Consider the following 12,982-nt stretch of genomic DNA (forward strand, 5'->3'; position numbering starts at 1 on the left):
TGGTCACACTGTATTAAACGCTCCCCTAACCGTAAAGCGATTTGATTTGCGAGTCTGTAAAAAGCTGGATGTTTAGGATTTAGTGTCACGAGCACGTGGAGCACATTTCTCTATTCGATTTCTCAACAGTTTGCTTTACCTGAAGTTAAGTTTTATTGTTTTGTTTGGGTATGTTTTCCCTTCACTGGATACGGTGATTGTTAGAAGTCATTTTCCTACAACATGAAAACAGGACTGTTTTCCTAATCTCTCTGTATTGACACTGAGGGCTAATTAAACTACCTTACCCACATTTTCAATATTTAACACATTAGGACATTACATAAAGTGGAAAAAAATCACGGGAAATGAGATGGCGGGGGTGGGGTGGGGTGGGGGTGATGATTGCAGACCTCTATCCACACATCACCCCATTTGTTGTCAAGTATTGACTGAGATTTTACAAGTTAAATGATGTGGGGTCTTATGTTTCTTTTCACACAGCTAAGTGTATCTGATGACCGTTGTGGTGGAAACATTTCCTCTTTTGTCTTTGGGCTGAGTGATATACAAAGGGAGAGTAGTTGTTTAATTTTGGGTATAATATTTACCTGGTTACTAAGAACATTCCAGTCCATCTTTAACTCACCTTTTCTATCAGACAAAGATTTCTTAGGCATATGACACTTTGTCTACATTATTAAATAGTTTTCGTTATTCCAGTCATTTATAAAAATAACTCATTGGGTGGCATTTTCATATTTTAAAGATCTGTACTGTAATGCCATTTCTGTTGAAAGTCTTTTTGTGGATTACAGAAGTAATGCCTGCTCGTTATAGATAGATAATCTGCAAAATACAAAGAAAAACTTAAATCACCCATAATGCCTCCAGGCAATATTTTCAAAGGCCCATGTAACCATTTTGAATCGTACAGAGATGTTTAAAACGCTCATTGAAGACGGTTTCCTTTCCTTTTCATTTGGAATAAACCGCTAAGCAGTTTAGGACCCTCTGTGTGATAGGTAACAGAGTGATTCCATGTCATTTTAAATTCAACTTTTGTCAGTAGTACCTCTCTTCATGGGGACATTTATTTTTGACCACTTTGCAACGAGATTAAAATGAAAATGTACGAAGTGTCCCAGAAGGTAGTCTGCTTTGAAAAGCTGTTTACTTGCCTCAGGCGCGATTTGGGAGGGTAAAGGTCAAGGATGAGTCACGAGAAAGCCCCATGGGCTGTCCATTCAGCCGGGCTCAATACTCTTTCATTTCTCTCTGTTTTCGTTGACACCAGCTGTGTCTACCTTAATCCTCCCTGTGAGTTTACATCTTTTTTCTTAATAATCTATAAGCAAACCATAGAAAAGGGGCATGTGTTGACGAGAAAGTAATGGTGGGGGAGCAGGTGATAGGAAGAAAAGGCAAGGAAAAAAAGTGTAATGGGTAGCAAATTCCTTTTTCTACGATGTCAGAGAAGCCAACCGCATATTTAATGAGCCTTGGTTTGACTCAAAGCATTGGTGGAAGCTACGGTTCTTAAACATTATCCAATACCCGAAACAAGGGAACGTTAATATCCTAAATTTCTTAGAAGAATCTCAAAGCACTTTCCACAAATTACCTTTTTTGTAAGTGTAATAGGGGACACATACAGGTTCACGATTTTGAAGGCGTTAGTGACCATGAACGTTGAATACAATGAGCCTAGTAGATTATATGTAAGGTTGGTATTTTGCGTGCCTGCTTCCAGTGAATAGCACTACCTAAGTAAGACGTGCGGCCCTAAGCGCCCCCGCCCCCTTTCGCAAAACAGAAAAAGGTAGGGATGAACCGGCATTTTAATGGATTTCTGAACCCTTCAGTGTGAAAAGAATGAAAGAATGGGAAGTAGGTGGCAGAAAGAAAATCGGTGCATCTTGGTCAAATCTCTTGGTCAAAAGGATATGTGAATGCGCTGACGGGATAAGAGGAGAATGTTTAAAAGGGAAAAAAAAAAGGAGAAGAAGAACAAAGACAACAAAAGTCCTGAAAATACACCGCCATGGCCAACTATCTGAAGAATCCAATTAAGAACTTATTAATTGAGGGACATCTAGGTTGGTTCATTCACTGATGGACAATGCCTGATTGTGGCTCCACCCGCAGAAGGCAGCAGGTTGGAACCCTGTTTTGAGGTTTCTAGAAAAAGCGGTGCTGATGCTGTGATCTACAAGGAAAAACGGGGCAACAAAAGCATCAAAGACAGAGAATACCCTAGGCAACAGCTAGGGAATTTTCAGCATATTATTATTTCATTTCTCGTTCAAAGGAAAAAAACAATCTTTAATATGAGCTGCCAAGGTGGGGGTGGGGTGGGGAAAGGAGGGAAGGGTCGTCTCTCCGGAGAGACAGGAGCACAGCCTGGAAGTGATGGGTAAGGCTGAAATGCTGAGTGCTCCGTAGTAACCCGTGGCAACAGCCATTCCCAGAACAGCTGTCAAGCAGTGACTTAAATGGATGACCCCAGTGCTGGGTTTGTTTTTATTTGGTTGCTTGTTTTTTAACCCTGATATATGGCTTTGAACACCGAGGAACTCTCTTTTCTAGGAGAAATAAACTGGCAAATATTTTAGGTTCTGAATGCACCTTTTCTTAAATACCCAAGGGAAACAATTTTACTTCCAGAAGCACCAAAGAACCGGCTAATGTATTACCCTTAAAAGCCCAAATCCCAAAATTTAGTACATGCCGTGTGCAAGTACTATCATTCTAATTAATGCTTTCTGCCACTTTCGAGAAAATAGTGCTGCGTGCCCCATTTCTCCCCTCCTATGCTAGCCCAGCAGAGGCACATTGCCTGGACCTGAGCCCTAACTCCTCCCCCAGATATTAGCCATGTATTTCAAGGCAGCCACGGACTGTCTCCGCACCTCAGTTTATATATCTAGAAAATGTGGGTAATCATGTGACCTACCTCTTAGCAATGCTGTAAGAATTAAATGAGTGCAGGTAAAGCACTCAGCACGGTGCTTGGCTCATGAGAAATGTCCAGTATAAGTTAGCTAGCTATTATTACCGTATTTTATCAAATGCAAAATGCCATCCCTTGTACAAATAAACCATTATTTCATGTGCCACTAAGAAAGGAACATTGGGGCGCCTGGGTGGCTCAGTCTGTTAAGCGGCCGACTTCGGCTCAGGTCATGATCTCGCGGTCCGTGAGTTCGAGCCCCGCGTCGGGCTCTGTGCTGACAACTCAGAGCCTGGAGCCTGTTTCAGATTCTGTGTCTCCCTCTCTCTGACCCTCCCCCGTTCATGCTCTGTCTCTCTCTGTCTCAAAACTAAATAAACGTTTAAAAAAAAATTTTTTTTTTAAATAAAAAAAAAAAGAAAGGAACATTGATGTCAACACACAAGTAGGTAACACAATACTTTCTTGCAGTCCTTCATTTTATACTGTGTCAAAAGTTCTTCTAAACTTATTAGATACATATTTTATCATAGATCATTCTTGTACATATGTCAAAAGGGAAATGTAAGTTAAAGAAATACTTGAATGTATTCCTCAAACTTCTCAGCATTAGGGCCTGATTCTACTGAATCTCTTTTTGAATTATCAGAGCTCTGTACCAAGACCACCGTGGAACACTGCTGATCACACAAAACTGGGTTTATTAAACTTGCTGAGCAAGAGAACGCACCAGCTTGATAGCGTCTTAGCAGTGTTTTCAAAAGAGGAGTCAGGGGAGGGTACTTGTGGGGCTCAGGGAAGTCTTCAGTAATCATAAGGTGGGTTGGGGCAGAAGATAGTGAGGGTTGGGTGAGAACAGGTCAGAATTTGTAATGAGAGGAGTCGCTGGAAGCCAGTGATCTTAGCCAGGCGCGAATGGGTCAGAACAAGCTGATGTTAAAACACTTTCAACTTGGGGCGCCTGGGTGGCTTGGTCGGTTAGGCGTCCGACTTCGGCTCAGGTCATGATCTCACGGTCCGTGAGTTCGAGCCCCGCGTTGGGCTCTGTGCTGACAGCTTGGAGCCTGGAGCCAGTTTCGGATTCTGTGTCTCCCTCTCTCTCTGCCCCTCCCCTGTTCATGCTCTGTCTCTCTCTGTCTCAAAAATAAATAAACGTTAAAAAAAAAAAATTAAAAAAAAAACACTTTCAACTTGGTTTGCTGTGCCTATCACGGTCTGTATAGTTTGTCTGCTTTGCCAGTCACTATGGTTTTGCAAGCTGTGGTTTCTGTTTTATTTCCTACCCATTGTCATCAACGTCCATATTTTCCACCAACATCATGTTCTGTGTCCTTACAAGTGTGGGTGATGAAGGGGCGCCTGCGTGGCTCAGTCGGTTGAGCGTCCGACTGCAGCTCAAGTCACGATCTCACAGTTTGTGGGTTCAAGCCCCGTGTCGGGTTCTGTGCTGACAGCTCAGAGCCTGGAGCCTGCTTCGGATTCTGTGTCTCCCTCTTTCTCTGCCCCTCCCCTGCTCACACTCTGTCTCTCAAAAATTAACAAAAATTAAAAAAAAACAAGTGTCAGTCTTATTGCCTCCAGGACTTCCTTTGCAGTAGCTGGCACCCATTCTGGACACTGTAATACCCGTGTGCATAGTGCTGAGAGCCCCATCACCACTGTGACCAGGCTGATGATGATTTTGATATGCCTCCTGACTTCAAAAATCATGTGAAAATTTGAAAAAAAATGGTGCATCTTAGAATCAAACAAATGCAGAAATCATTTGATAACAATAAAATCTACTTTTCATCTTGGAGAGTAGAACCGACTCTGTGTTCATACTCCCATTAAAGAACTGGCCAGTGTGGGACATGAGGCAAAAGGTGTATCCTAAAACTACACCATAAGAACACTTATCGCCTTACACCCCCTCTCTGAGCCCTGAGCCCTAAAGGAAGTTCTTATTGCTTTGTTCTGATCCTTATAATTTTAGTATTAATTTTGTCTCCTCAACTGAGCAACTCACTAATTTTTCAAAGCTTTGTCTACTGGGAAGGTATCTGGTTCCAGAAGGAATGATCTAAATCATGTAGACAGGAAATGTCCACTGGGTTCTGCCCATGGAATTGCCATGCCACAGGATGAAACTAGAAAAGATAAAGATACTCTAAGGTACTTTTTAAATTGGATCTTTAAAAATTGGATGGATCTGAACTTCATTTCATTGTAACTTGCCCAATGGCAAAACCTAATAAGGAGCACAACAGCAGCTCTCAGGAAGATAAGCCCAGGAGCAGATAATCCATCAGAACCCCAACCTTTGGACTCACTGTGATTTCCAAGAGACAGTGAGTCTGTGTGCCCATTAATGTGCTGGATGGGTTTGCAGCGGGAGAGAGCTGAAAATCCACGTAGATTATCAATACTAGTATAATACAGTATCAATCTCTAAAAGATTACCCAAAGTGTCAGGGGTAGAGATAATGGCTGTATCACCTTATGACCAGTATGGGTCAGGGATGAAATCCCATCCCGGGAAGTCCTTTAAAGTTTCCGTACAGTGAATAGATGTTGGGGCTCCACCCCCCCAATCTTGAATAGGAATTCACATCAAAATAACACTAAGTCAGAAAACAAGTATAAGAAACCCAATAAGGATCTGCTTTCTCCACGACTATTTTGAGACTTTTTCTGAGATATGAAAAATCTGTTTTGTTTTTTTTTTTTCCTTTTTCAACAAAAGAAATGTGAGCTACCCCTGCATTGCTAATGTCCTGAACATATGCTTTGTCTGCCTGCTGGGTTATCCACACTGGGTGGCATCTTAGTTTGCTTCTGGATCAGGAAATGCTCTTGGCTTTAGGCTGTGCAAAATGGAGACATTCAAATAAAATTGTGAACTTTTTTGTGTTCATTTGTAAGCAAAATCCCTCCCCTACCCCTTTCCTAACCCAGTGTCAAATGGATTGTTTCTTCAAGTATGATTCAGATTTTCTTCACTGCAGATTATTCACCCTGTTGGGTTTCTTTATCTGAAATTATCCTGGGGAACCTTTGTGTTTGAAGTACAAAATGATATGAAAAGTCAAGTTTAAAAAAAAAAAAAAAAGGCAAACCTAAAAGCCGAAGGCGGGTGTTGGAAGCAGGAAAATCGTTCCTTGAACTCCCCAGGAGTTGATCAAAGAGACAGCCATAAATTGCAACAAAGGCAGAGATCTACTCTGCTCTGAGCGCCAGCCAGAAACACTGGAAATGTTTCATTATTTATTTCATTAATTCTGTGATAGCAATCTCTACTGACAAGATTTGCAAATCTAATCATTTATTAATGAAACGTGTCTGGTGGATTGTGCCCAAGATCTTCCTTAGGTCCCAGCCTCTGCATGGCTAAAGCCCTTTGCTAGCTGCCGGCCTGCTCTCTTGCCACAATATGACATTGGGATTTCCAAGGTCCTCACCAGGGACTCTCTGAGCTCACAGGCACATTCAAAGATGGCTGCCAGACTCAGCCCTGCTCTAAGGACCAGTATGATGGCCACTTCCTGGTACGATGATAGCCAACACGATTACTTCTATTTGTAGAAAACATTCTCTGAGAATCACAACATCGAGTGTGTGGGTTTAAGCCATGGTGCAAACAGGAATGAATCTTTCCAGCTGTATCTGCATTGTTGCTACCCACCCTGATGCAGAGAAGGCTTAACCTGACTCTTGACTAAGACATTGATTTTTCCTAGAAATTTCACCATGGTTTCAGATATTTCAAAAATCTCAGCCTGTTTCCTTGGCAACCGTCTAAGCTTTATTCCCTATGAACCAATGTGGCATGATGCATCAGTAAACAGCGAAGCAGCAGCCACCCAACTTGCAGGCTTCCTGAAGATTTCCTGGAAAGCGATCCCTGCCCTGAGCTATTTCGCAGGCACTGTTGTTGATAGTCCACAGAGCGCAGCTAAAAAAATAATAAAAGTTCCATAACCGTGTGCATGGGGAACAACAGCGTTTATGGAGATAATGAAATGCAGAAATGAAAACCCCTCAGCAAAGCCCCTTTAGATGTGCCTAAGCTCTGTTCATTAATCTGTGATAATTAGACTTATTTGCAGAGGTTAACAGCAGTGGCACATGGTAATTAAGCACTCCCTCTCTACCAGAGGGATCGAAAATGCTTCTCGTGTGACGTGTGTCCACTCTTCAGGACATTTTATGCTGGTTTCACAGCTCAGGTGTCCTATAAGAGAAAGAAATTGTATTCTAGACAGCCATGACCAGACCTTACTTTCCATAATGAGTGGTACCATTGAATTTTAGTTGCAAGCTCCCCAGTGAGAATGACATAAGGTTAGAATTATTACCTCCAATCACTGACTGGCTGTATCACCTTGGGCAAGCTGTTAAATCCTTTTGCCTTAGTTTCCCCATGTATAAAATGGGGATTAAGAATACCTTCATCCGCGTGTTGTTGTGATTATTTAATAATGATAACAATGATAACAGCTAACATGCATCGAATGTTCACAATATGCCGTGCGCTGTTCTGAGCCCCTTACATATACTCATATTAAATCTCATTTTACAAATGAGGAAATTAGAGCACAATGGATGGGGTACCTTGCCCAAGACCAAACTTTGGGAGCAAATAATTTAATCCACTTGGAAGCATCCAAGTCCCTGGTGAGCAAAGTCCCTCCAAATGGGCACGGACTCGTGGTTTTGAAAAATGTATTTGCTCTCCCTCCTCTAGAATGAGAATAATATTTATGCACTAAAATGACTTTATCCTTGGCAACAGTCACCATGTGGGTTTAGGCTAGGCACAGTGGCATAATCCTATCTATGAAGAAATCCATTAATAAAGAATTACTGAAATGCAGAAAGGAGATGTTCCACTTCTCCCTAGTTTTAGTAATTGCACTTAAATGAGAAAGTATATGCAAAGCTCTCACTACGGTGCTCTGTGCATACTAAGTGCTCAATAAACAGTGGCTAGTATTATTAAAGAAGTGAATGTGCAGGAGAGCCGCACAAAGGATGAAACATATGTTTCACCTCACATATGCACGTGACTATGGACATACTCGAGTTTGCAGTCATCCCTAAGTTCACGCACAGTGTGATTTTGATCTATTCCAGTCAAAGAGTAGATATGTCATCTCTGGCACTAAAAAGGAAGAAATGAACGAAACTAGACCCCTATTTACATGATACACAGAAGCACTCAAAATGGATTAAACTTAAGCGTAAGACCTCAAGCCATAAAACTCCTAGAAGAAAACAATTGGTAAACTCCATGAAATTGATGATGGCAACAATTTTTTTGGATTTGCAACCAAAACAAAGGCAACCAAAGCAAAAAGAAAAATATGGCACTCTACCAAACTAAAAAGCCTCTGCACAGCAAGAGAAGCCATCAGCGATGGGAAAGGTAACCTATGGAATGGGAGGAAATATTTGCAAACCACATATCCAATAGATAAGGGGTTAATATCCAAAATACATAAGAAACTCATATAATTCAAAACAAAGCAAAGCAAAACAAAAACCACTCACAACCAGTTAAAAAGTGGGCAAAGGACCTGAATAGACATTTTTTTTAAAGAAGGCATACAAATGACCAACGGGTACATGAAAAGGTGTTTAATATCACTAATCAGCAGGTAAACGCAAATCAAAATTACAGTGAGATATCACCTCACACCTGTTATGATGTTTACTATCAAAAAGAGAGGAAATGCTGGTGAGGATGTAGAGAAAAGGGAATCCTTGCATACTATTGGTGGGAATGTAAACTGGTGCAGCCACTGTGGAAAATAGCACAAAGGTTCCTCAAGAAAATAAAAATAGACCTATCATGTGATCCAGCAATCCCATGTCTGGGTATGTCTCCAAAGGAAACAAAATCGCTGTCTCAAAGAGATATCTGTGTTCCCCTGTCAGTTGCAGCATTATTCACAATAGCCAAGGTTTGGAAATAGCCAGGGTATGGAAACGACCCGAGTGTCAGTCGACATATGAATGGATAAAGAATGCGTGCTATATGTGTACAGTTTGATATTATTCATCCATTAAAAAAAAAAAAAAAAAAGGAAACCTTGCCATTTGTGACCTGGATAAAACTGGAGGGCATTATGCTAAGTGAAATAAGCCAGATAAGAAAAACAAATACTGCATAGTATCACTTAGTGGTGGACCATAAAAAAAAAAAAAAAAAAAGAAAGATTGAACTCATAGAAACACACTAGGATTGTGGTTGTCAGGGTCTGGTGTGGGTGGTGGGCAGGCTGGTCTGGTGTGAAGAATGAAGTAGGGAGAGGCTGATAGAAGGACCCAAACTTTCAGTTACGAGTGAGGTCTGAATATCTAATGTATAACATGATGACTACAGTTGATAATACTGAATTGTATAATTGAAATTTGCTAAGAGAGTGGAATTTAAGGGTTCTCACCAAAATAAAGGTGAGTATATGGGGTGATGGATGTGTTAATTAGCTCCATGGTGGGAATCGCTTCACAACGTATATGTATAGCAAACCATCATGCCGTATTCCTTAAATGTATTATAATTTTGTCAATTACACCTCAATAAATCTAGAGAGAAAAAGAAGATGAAGAGAAAAAAAGAGAAGGAGGGAGAAGAAGTCGGGGAGGGATCGGGGCTGGGGGGTGAGTAGGGAATGGGGAAGAGAGAGAGGAAGAGACCAAGACAGAAACAGAGAGATAGAGACAGAGAGAGAAGAGAGAGACAGAGAAAGAGAGGAAAACAGGGAACATACCTTTAAAAAACAACTAAACTTCCCAGTCCTCAAATCTAAGAAAGGGGAATTCAAGTCTCGGGTCCTAAGAAGAAGAGAAGGGTTTTGCCTGGCTTTAAGTTGTTACCAAATCAGAAAGTGATAACAGAATGATAGCTGCTTTTCCTCGACACGGGGTTCGGTTTCAACTAGTATTTCAGGATAGCCTCACCTTTGTTACCTTTACTCGTTATTCACGTTGTGGTTGAAGCCATGCTCATGTTTCTCACGGGCAGTCTAGAATCGGGATCTCCGCAGAGACATAAAAAGCCCAAAGCCCAAGCTTGGCTGATTTTCCACACACAGCTGGTACATTCATTAGCAGTTCCTGACTTCTCCCTCTGCACCAATGTGCAAATGGGCAGCATGGCGCTTGTTTTTGCAAATCCTCTTTTTTACTTTTTTTTTTTTTTTTTTTGGCTTTTGAAAGACAGGCACTGACACTTTCCACAAAGAAAGAAAATCCCTTGCAGCACCAAGGAAAGAATGAAAGGAGCTCTAAGGAATGATCTGGGAAGGTCCACCCATCCTCATTCACATGGGAAATCTGTCCTACACCTTCCTGCCTCCCCTAGGATTGCCCTTACCTTTGTCCTCTGACCTGAATTTCCCCTGCGAGATCAACCTCATTGACCTTGTGGGTGCTGCCACTGTCCCAGAAAACAGGGCAATGCTGACCCCAACACAGCCCTGATTGTCTCGGGGGCGGGGGGGACGTCTATGGGGGGGGGGAGTAGTTTCCTAAAATGGCGTGTTGGGGTGGGTTTTCCATTCATACACAGAAAGGGGACACAAAATTTAACTGATCGTTTGGGAGGAGGCCTTGTCACGTCACCATTCTATGGTGGCTGAATGAACTCAATGTCGCGGGGCTTTGCAAACACCATTTGTACACCTCTTCACGTTGTCAGATTTCCAGCACACGCAGGATACTTTCCACTTTCATTAATTGGACCGGACGGAATGTGAATTCCAGCCTTCACCTGATAGTTAACCTGTCTTTTCATTCGATAGTCCCTTTATTTAAGATTCCTTCCCACCCACCAAGTTTTTGACAGCAGATCTGATAATCCAGATAAGATTCTGTGTGTGATTATTACAGCTGCGTGTCTTGTGTTTGAATCATGAGAATCTAAGCTGAGCGATGAAGATTGGGAGAGATAGAAAAAGATTCCTCTTGTTAAAGTAAATTAATTAGTTGGATTTATATGAGGAGACAGAAGGGAGGAAGCCAGGCTGTGTCCCATATTAATAACTCACTTGGGAGAAGCCAGATTGGATTGAAAGCAAAAGAAGGGGGTGGGGGTGGGGGGGAGCACCGTGCCACTTTGGAAGAGAAGTAGCTTTAGTTTTCCTCACTTTGTACTCCGTAACCCTCACATACACAAACGCACATCCTCATTCCTGACATGAAAATGATGTCATCTTTCTTTTTGACTCACCAACCAGACTACATTAATCCCCTGCAGCGTGAGGGCCAGCAGGAGGCTGCTTAAGGGACTTCAGGCCTGTGAATAAATGATGACCCAGTGGTTAGGGGCGGCAGCCTAGACACATTCAGGATGCATTAAAGCAATTAGCTGGAAAAGGAGCAAGAGCACCATTTCCAATCCCCAAGAAGGACCAGGCCGTGCTTGGAACGGGGTGACGAGCTGTACAGCTGAGGGCTGGTAAGAACCACTTAGCAGAACAGCGCCACATGAGAGGAGGCCGGTGTTCACCCCTTGGCCTTATTTGATACTAGTGCCATTTGGGGGTATGTGTGCGGGGGGGGGGGGGGTGGATTTCAGGATCATAGGGGCCATGAAACAAACAAACAAACAAAAACTACCTGTGCAAATCAGTGTACCCGAAGCAGCCTCGTCACAGATGAGCCCAAACCGTGGTTTGCAAACCGGTGTCCCGCTAGCTGAGTCTGGCCCACGGACGTTTTTTTTCTGCTTGGCCTGACTTTGGGCCAACATGAAAAAAAAAAAAAAAATCTGGAGACTTCACAAAACCCTGGCAAGTCTGAAAATGCCGGGCTGGCATTCCTTTACGACACCAATCTGCTAGAGCTGAGTGCCAGCTTCACTCTGATACCCACCTTGTGCTCTCCCGTTTACCACCGTCCTCAGCGCTCACTACCAGTGTGCTCCCCACCCCCCCCCCCCCATTTACTTCTCCACGGACCCTGGAGGCATTTGGGCTTGAGACCTTGACCTTAAATGGCTTTTGAGTTAGGCTCGCCCAGGAAGACCAGGTTAACATCCTGAGCTCGTAAGCGCAGTTTGCCCAGGGACCCTCCCCAGTTGGTGGCCCTGAAAGGTTGGCCTCTGGCCTTGCACGGTGCCTCGTACACTCGCTCGGCTATTTCAGCCCGGTCAGGAGTGGTGGCCACGAAGCGACAATTAACGACAAAACGGTACCCCAACGCGGCTTTCAATTCTGTGACAACTGCAGGCTTGGGCAGTATTGATGCCCACCAGAATAAGAACAGTCAAAAATGTCACGAGTTAAATAAAATGCCAGCCAAAGCATCTCAGAGATCCAGAAACCGCTTGGCATATTTTGTGACGCGTACTTCACGGGGCAGCAGGGACGTGAGAAATAGCCCCGACCAAGAACAGCCTCGCCAAGGCCGACGGTTCTGATTTCTCTGAAGCAGCCCTAGCCCCTTTCCGGGATGACCCCTGCTTAACTTAGGTCAGGAAAGCTTTGTCTAGATTTTGTTTCTCGTTCAGATGAACTTCCCATTGGAAATGTCACTTAAAGACAAAAGAGCTCCAGTGACGTAAGGAAACCAAATCGCACATCTTCTATGAAACTCCCTCCTCCTTCCCACCCTCCTCCGAACCCTCAGATGCTTTTCTCACTTCTGGTTTGTAATCTCCCTTCTTGTCCTCCCCAACCACTCGGCCCGAATGGGACTCAAGTGCTAAGTGGCTGCTCTTCCCCGCCCCCCCCCCCAGCTGGCCCGCATCTCGGCGCCCCTAAAAGGCAGCTTCCAGACGGCTACTGGCACAAGAGCCCGATGTTAGCAACCCCTTTGCTGGACACTGGAGGACAAGGCATGGTTTTAAAAGGTGACTGAGAAACCCGTGCGACTACACTGCCCCGAAAGAGACTGTAACAGACTGAGGTGAAAAGTACCCGGTACGGGGTCAGGAAATGAATAATTCAGACTTCCCTCCCATGCTGAATTAACCTTGACTCGTTTCATGCCCCCCCATCACCCCGACTTCTGCTTCTCTCCAGGCTGGAGCGGGCTAGAGTCATTCAGGTGTGCATTTTAATC

At 43.3% G+C, this 12,982-nt stretch overlaps 1 long non-coding RNA gene across 1 annotated transcript in view; it reads right to left on the bottom strand.

Annotated features, from left to right (window-relative positions):
• Window positions 1-678: 678 nt before the first annotated feature.
• Window positions 679-12,982, bottom strand: part of LOC147578643 (uncharacterized) — a 40,975-nt gene continuing 28,671 nt past the window's right edge. Inside the window, exon 3 of the long non-coding RNA XR_015255477.1 lies at window positions 679-828. This is a non-coding gene — a long non-coding RNA (uncharacterized LOC147578643). The remainder of the gene's footprint in view (window positions 829-12,982) is intronic.

The sequence above is a fragment of the Puma concolor genome, chromosome C1, assembly GCF_028749965.1.
Source record: "Puma concolor isolate L17-30 chromosome C1, mPumCon1.1.hap2, whole genome shotgun sequence".
NCBI lineage: Eukaryota > Metazoa > Chordata > Mammalia > Carnivora > Felidae > Puma > Puma concolor.